The sequence below is a fragment of the Galeopterus variegatus genome, unplaced genomic scaffold (genome assembly GCF_000696425.1).
Source record: "Galeopterus variegatus unplaced genomic scaffold, G_variegatus-3.0.2 Scaffold3152, whole genome shotgun sequence".
Classification (NCBI taxonomy): domain Eukaryota; kingdom Metazoa; phylum Chordata; class Mammalia; order Dermoptera; family Cynocephalidae; genus Galeopterus; species Galeopterus variegatus.
In genome coordinates this window covers 91,997-99,492 of record NW_007729263.1, presented here as the reverse complement: position 1 = coordinate 99,492, position 7,496 = coordinate 91,997, and positions in this window count along the sequence as shown.

The window sequence follows — 7,496 nt, the reverse complement described above, 5'->3', positions numbered from 1 at the left end:
ATTTATTAGGTGAATTAGCTCACACGATTATGAAGAGAAGTCCCACGATAGGCCATTTGCAAACTGGCTGCTGGTAGCATGGCTCTGTCCAAGTCCCAAGGCCTCAAAACCAGGGAAGCTGATGGTGTCCTTGTTGCAAGTCCTGGAACCAAAAGCTGAAGAGTCTCAAGCTCTGATGTCCACAGACAGGAGAGAAGAGTGTCTCCCAACTCCAGCGGATAGAGAGAGAGATTCACCTTTTTTCTCCTTTTTTTGTTCTCTTCAGGGCCCCCGTCAGATTGGATGGTTCCTGCCCACATTGAGGGCAGATCTTTTCCACCCAGTTCACTCATTGTTAATCTCTTCTGGAAACACCCTCATGGACACAACTAAAAAGATAGGTTTACCAGGTTTCTCAGCATTCCTTAATCTAATCAAGTTGACACCTAGAATCAACCTTCACACCCTCAAAGTTGGCATATCCAGAGTTGGATTTTCATGGTCAACTAGAACCCACAGAGCAATGCTTCCCAGACTTTCCCCTGAAGTGCTGGTAATGGCAGTGGAGAATTGATTAAAACACCCAAAGCTGTGCCCAACGAGCTTGAGCTTTATTTGAAGTCTCCTTCTTTCACCTAACTAATATTTAGTTATTAGTCATGTGTATAGAAGTTTTATATGCTATCTTAAATTTTTATTTGTGGTAATAATGGGTCAATGCTAATTTCCTGGTTTTGGTGGCTATGTAGTCAAGGGTACTTGTAATTAGGAAATAGTCACTGAAGTATTAAGGGGTAATGGGCGTCATGTCTGTAACTTGTTCTCAAATAGCTCAGAAATGTTAACAATTGGGGAATCTGGGTGAGAGGCATATAGGGGAGTTCTATGTCCTATTCGGAAATATTTATATAAATTTAAAATTATTTCAAAGTAGAAATATTTAAAATCTATTGAATTTTCAATATAGTCCATCATACAATTTTATTTTCTATAAAAATAATGCTTTAAATTACACTCCCCCCCACCCCAATAAGGATAGTTTTAGTAAACTTGGGAAGGAAGACACCTATCTTGTGACTTTGTGCACCCTGTGCACACATCTACTTTCCACCTGAGGTAGGAGCATACTGGCCTTAATGACATTTTCCTTAACTTGCTCTCTTTGGGTTTGTATCTTTGACCAGTATTTCTCTTCAAGAGGTGGGTGAGGAAGATAGGATAGTCATGGGGCCAAGGCAGTAGGAAGATCATGTGCTGAAAAATGCGAAAATAGAGCACTTGGAACAGTGGCTGGAACACAGGAAGTCCTCAGTAAATGTTAGCTATGCTTGTTTTTATCATGATTGTAGTCGTCATCCCTGGGAAATCTGAAGGCTACAACACAGGCTTGTTGCAGTAAGTTGAAGGCCACAGCAGGCACATGAGGGGAGCCATATGCTTTGGCCCTGGTTGAGCTGGAGACTATATCCTTTCCTTCATGAAGGCAAATCTGGGAGTCAGGAACAAAAGAGATTGTCTACTCACAGAGGCAAGATTGTAGTGGGAATGGGGACCCTAAAAAGGCCACAAAAAGCTATACAGAAAAGAAAAATGGACCCAGAAGGAGACAGGGTCAGCCACTGGAACAGAGTGAGGTTTCCCAGAAGAAGTGTGGCAGCTGAATTTCATGTGGCAGACCTCTGAGGCTCAGAGCTCATAGGCCAGGGTCCAGGGTACCTCATGGCCATGGGTCTCAAACCACCAAGAGGCTCCTTGGAGGGAGAAGCCTGAAGGTTCAAAGACTACCCTCATGGTGCTGCTGCCTTTAAGGCCATCAACCTGGGGAAACTTTTCTGGTACCTTCACCCACCCCTCCTAGGGTGTCCTGAAAAAAATGGTCTCGGGGAGTAGTTGCTTATTCTCTACACTCCTTCTTTCACACTACCTTCATGGTCTTCCACAGGCCTCTCCTTACCTTCTGGTCTGGCTACTAGCACTTTGATGTTCTTGGTTCACAGTGTCAGAACCAGGGGGCATCTTAGAAATTATTCAACTGAAACTAATTCTTTGTGTTACAAATGATAAGGAGACCAAGAGGACCAGAGTTATGATTGAGTTCCACATGGTTACTGAGTGCCCCTGTGAGCTAGCCATGTGCTTAGCACTATGGAGATAGGGAAGCATGAAAGAATCTGAATCCTGTCCCGTGAGTTTACCATCTAACTGGGAAGGCTGGATAAGCATGTAAGAGTTAAGTGACAAAACATGGTAGTACATGATTAAGAACCGAATGAGTGATACCAGGAGTTAATGCTGAAAGAGGTTATGTTCAGGAGAAATCAGTCTGGGTTGGAGATGCACAGGAACCGTGAATGTGATCATGATGGCACTGATGTGATCAAGCTGAGTTGTGAAGGAGGGATAATATTTGACGGAGGGCTCTCAGGTAAGAGGAAAAAACAGAAGCAAAGCTGAAGAGACCAAAATATATCCTGGAGACAAAAAGGAAGATCAGTCTATTAGGACAGAATTTTGTGAGAATAGTTTGTGTTTGGAGAGAAGTGGAGAGGCCATTGGTAAAGAATGAGTGGATTGGACATAGGATGAGTAGGAGGAGACTTTGATGCCAAGTAGGTGACGTTAAATGTCACCCTGTATACAAGAGAACAACTGGAAATTTTTTAACAGAGAAATAAATTATGTCGGGAAAGGAATATTTTACGAAGTTATTTCCAATAATGTTATATATGGTCAATTAGACTCAGGAGAAGAAGGCAAAGAGACAGGAGATGATGAGAGTCATGCAGACAGGAGGCGGAAGGGAAAAAAACACATACAAGATAACCAATAAGACTAAGTGGCTCACGTTCCCCACCCCCAACCCCCTCCACCCTGTGCTTTAAACATGCTGGGTATTCAGTATGTTGACCTGCTAACTGATATGGGGATAAAGGAGAAGAAAAAGTCAAAGTGGACCAATATTTTCAACTGGAAGTGCCAAAAACAGAAACAAAAACCTTACAAGGGGGAACCAAAGACCTTACGAGGGGAAACCAGTTTTTGAGAAAAGTTGAATTTTCAGACCATAGAACTGGCTGCCATGGTGGGTAATGAATATCCATGTCACTGGAGGTATTTGAGTCCAAAAACCATTTGTTGGGAACATAAAGAATATACAATATACCTCCGATCCATGCAAGAGATAGGATTAGATGAACTCTGAAGTGCCTTCCAGCTTTGGTATTCTGTGAAACTGCATTCATGTAAAGTTAGTGAAGTATGTTGCCCAAAGTCATGCAACTAATAGTGATAGAGGTGGGACGAGAATTTAGGGCTATTAATGTCTACTTCAGTATTCTTACCATTCTACCATTTTAAATTTGCATCTTGATTTATCTCAAAGTAGGAGTTTGGGGATTGACCAAAAGTACTCATGTAAAACCAAAATCAGTAAGAATAAGCTCTGAAATGAAACAAAGCTGCATTTCACTCTGTTGAGATGCAACCTGACATAGTGGATACAGTGTGAACTTGGGAGTCAGATTAAATTGGCTCTGTCACTCACTACTGTGTTGCTCTGGGAAAATTATTCAACTCTCTGCATATGAACATTATTTCCTCATCTGTAAAATAAGTGTAAATATTTCTAACTCGTGAGAATGCTACAAGGTATGATCGATAGACACTATACTAGTCCATTTTCTGTTGCTCATTACAGAATATCTGAAACTGGTCAATTTATGAAGAATGAAATCTATTTCTTACAATTTCAGAGACTGAGAAGTCCAAGATTTAGGGGGGCCCATCTAGTGAGGACCTTCTTCTGAGTGGGAACAGTCTACGTGGTCCCGTGGTGACACAGGAAATCACATGGTAAGGGTGGCAAGAGGAACAAGAGCTCTTTCATGTCCTCGCCATACAAAACCACCAGTCCACACCCATGACAACCATTACACCATCAAACCTTTACTCCATGAATGGACTCATCCATTTAAAAGGGCACAGTCTTCACAATCCAATCACTTCTCTAAGGCCCCACCTTTCGAATACCATAATCAGATTTCCCACCCTCTTACCACTGTTACAGTGGGGATCAAGTTTCCAACACATGAACATTTGGAGAATACATTTTGAATAAATAGCAGACACACACACACACACACACACACACACACACACACACTGCTTAGCTCAGTGTCAAGAACATAGTAGACAAATGGGGTGACACTCAATCTACCTGTGATCTGATGGGCACAGGCACTGATCAATCAGAGCCAACACTGGCTAATCTGCCAGGCCAGTGCCCACTGACTGTCAGCCCACAAGGTAATTATCAATAAACGGGAAAGCAGTGTGGCAAAGAGGGACAACATGAACTTTGGAGCCAGACAGACCTGATTTTTAATCCTGGTCTTGCAACTTACTAAATTTGTGAACTTAACCTCCCCTAGCCTCAATTCTCCTTTTCTGTAAAATGCAGATAATAACGTGGAACACATAATATTGTTTTGTATATAAAATTGTACGCAAACTACAATGCCTTGGCATATGAAGCACTTTTTAAAATGATAGCTGTTATCTTTAACAAAGCACCTACCACTGCACCAATCACATATTAGATATTCACTAACTGATAGTTATTAGTATCCCTTTACTCCTGCGGCTGTTGTACAACCCTGTGCTGACCCAGACCCTAAGCATGTGGTGTATGTTATCCTAGCTGCCTTTAGTAAAGTAGCTAATATTACACTCAATACCACCATACTCCTAAACACTCTAACATTTTACCATACCACTTTGCATACGTAAAATATATACTCCTTATTCAACATCATTTTTGCAGAAATGTATCTGAACATTTTTTTGTTTTACTTTTGATATTATTTGACAAGTAATTTGTGATTGGTACTGTTCTTTCTGTAGTCATGGTACTTACTTGGGAATTCCTGTAAAATGAGAAAATCTAACCTATGATCATTTTCCAATGTAATGAACTTTTTATACTTGCCAAATTTCAAAATATAAGAAATCAACTTTATTTATTTATTTATTTATTTATTTTTTAAAGATGACCGGTAAGGGGATCTTAACCCTTGACTTGGTGTTGTCAGCACCACGCTCAGCCAGTGAGCGAACCGGCCATCCCTATGTGGGATCCGAACCCGGGGCCTTGGTGTTATCAGCACCGCACTCTACCGAGTGAGCCACGGGCTGGCCCAGAAATCAACTTTATGTTACTTTGGTAGCAGGTAAGTAAATATTTTTAATTTGATTCTGCATTTGACTTTTCCTGTATTACAGCCAATATATTTTTTTCCAGACTCAAATATTATAGACCCTTGAAAACCTCCCAGGCCCTAGACACTGAGCCTGTAGTGCTTAATGGATAAAACAGTCCTGAGGCTGTGGCAGTTGAGAAGACTCATGATGAATGACTAGGATCAAAACACAATCAAAGAAACTCCTTCCCCAGAACTCCCTGAGCAAGGCTGGTCAGCTGCAGGGCCAGCACCTACCTGAAGGAAAGCATGTTTGCAACTGAATTGGATTCAGAGCTTGCAAAGTTTGTGGTCAGTTGTCTTGATCAGCAGGAAATGTTTAGACCAACCCTCCATCCCTGCTGCCATCCCATCCTCTCACTCCAAAGCCTTGCAGCTTGGTTCTGCTACTGTTAATGAATAATCACGTAATCTCAACATCCTAATGGGAGAGGCTCAGCTGAGGGCCTGCAAAAGAGAAACAACTTCCTGTAGAAAAAAAAAAGATCCACTCACTGGGGCCGTGCCCAAGTCAACTGCTTGCCTGGGTAATGTTTTCCCCGGTTCAAAAAATCAATGTTTTGTTTGCTTTGTGGGGAGAAGTGCAGGAAGGAATCCCCCCTGTGGAAAGATTGAGTTCTGTTGGAGAACCAGGCTTTATCTTGGGATGGAAGACCAAATATCTCAGCAATTTCACATTCAGAAATGCAGATCCTAGGGCCAGACCATGGCTCACTTGGGAGAGTGTGGTGCTGATAACACCAAGGCCACGGGTTCGGATCCCTGTACAGAGATGGCTGCTTAGCTCACTTGGGAGAGCGTGGTGCTGACAACACCAAGTCAAAGGTTAAGATCCCCTTACCATGGGCCGGCTCGTGGCTCACTCAGGAGAGTGTGGTGCTGATAACACCAAGGCCACGGGTTCGGATCCCTGTACAGAGATGGCTGCTTAGCTCACTTGGGAGAGCGTGGTGCTGACAACACCAAGTCAAAGGTTAAGATCCCCTTACCATGGGCCGGCTCGTGGCTCACTCAGGAGAGTGTGGTGCTGATAGCACCAAGGCCATGGGTTTAGATCCCATATAGAGACGGCTGGTTCGCTCACTTCTGAGAGCGTGGTGCTGACAACACCAAGTCAAGTGTTAAGATCCCCTTACCGGTCATCTTTTAATAAAAAAAAAAAAAAAAAGAAAGATCCCCTTACCAGTCATCTTTAAAAAAAAAAAGAAAAGAAAAGAAATGCAGATCCTAAGAGCCTCTGTGGTTTCTGCCATGTTGGGGAGAATTTTTTCTAAGGCAGAGAAGTCACAAAAAGAGGTTGAGATGCTGCGTGGGGCCCAACACACCAGCAGAAACCTGAGAAGCTGTAGTGCAGAGCAAGTTCCCCTACCTGCAGTCCTTTGCTTTCTCCCTTGACATTTTTTGCAATATCCACTTACCACTAGTATTATAATTTACTAAATATACGAGGATACTTCAAAAGTTTGTAGAAAAATAGGATTAAAAGATAATACAAATCTTTCCATGAACTTTCTGAGATACCCTTGTATATTTATTTACTCATTTAACTCAAATAATTATTTGAAAATGAAACTGTATAATGCCATCCTTCAAAAAATTCTAGTGTTAATAAACAGAATTAAAAATAAATATAAGTGTCATCCAATTTTTAAAAATTCTACTCAGATATTTTCAGCTGAAGACGCAGCCTGAGGCCTGTCATCTCTATTGAATAGGAGAAACAAATGTTAGAAAGTATAAAAGAATTCGCCTTCTTGAACTAAGAGGAGATTTTCTCCTAAATGTTATGAAAGGGTTAGAAGAGAATTATTTAAGGCAGTGTGCACGTACCACCTAAAACCATAAACAGAGACACACTCACTGAGCTCTGCTTCTGTGGGAAACTCTTTCGCCTTCCCTTTTCAGCTTGACGCTGGACCAAAGGGATGGATTGAAAGTCAGGAAGCTCCTATCCCTCACTCTGCCACTCTCAGCAGCCTTGGGAAGGGCACTTGCCCTTTCAGGAACTTGAGCTCCTTCATCTGTGAAATGAGGGAGTCAATTGAGCTGATCTCTAAGGTCTTTTCCAGCTTTGACCCTCTATCATTCCAAGACATCCTCCAAAAGAGCAAAATGTCAGGCACGAAAAGAACCCAACTCACTATACTGCTTTGCCAGCTACAGCAGTGATTTCCTTACTAGAAGTGACCATTTTTTTTCTAGCTTCAGTGAGAAACTGAGCCATAGAATGGAGAGGAATTAGCCTGACTCTACAACATT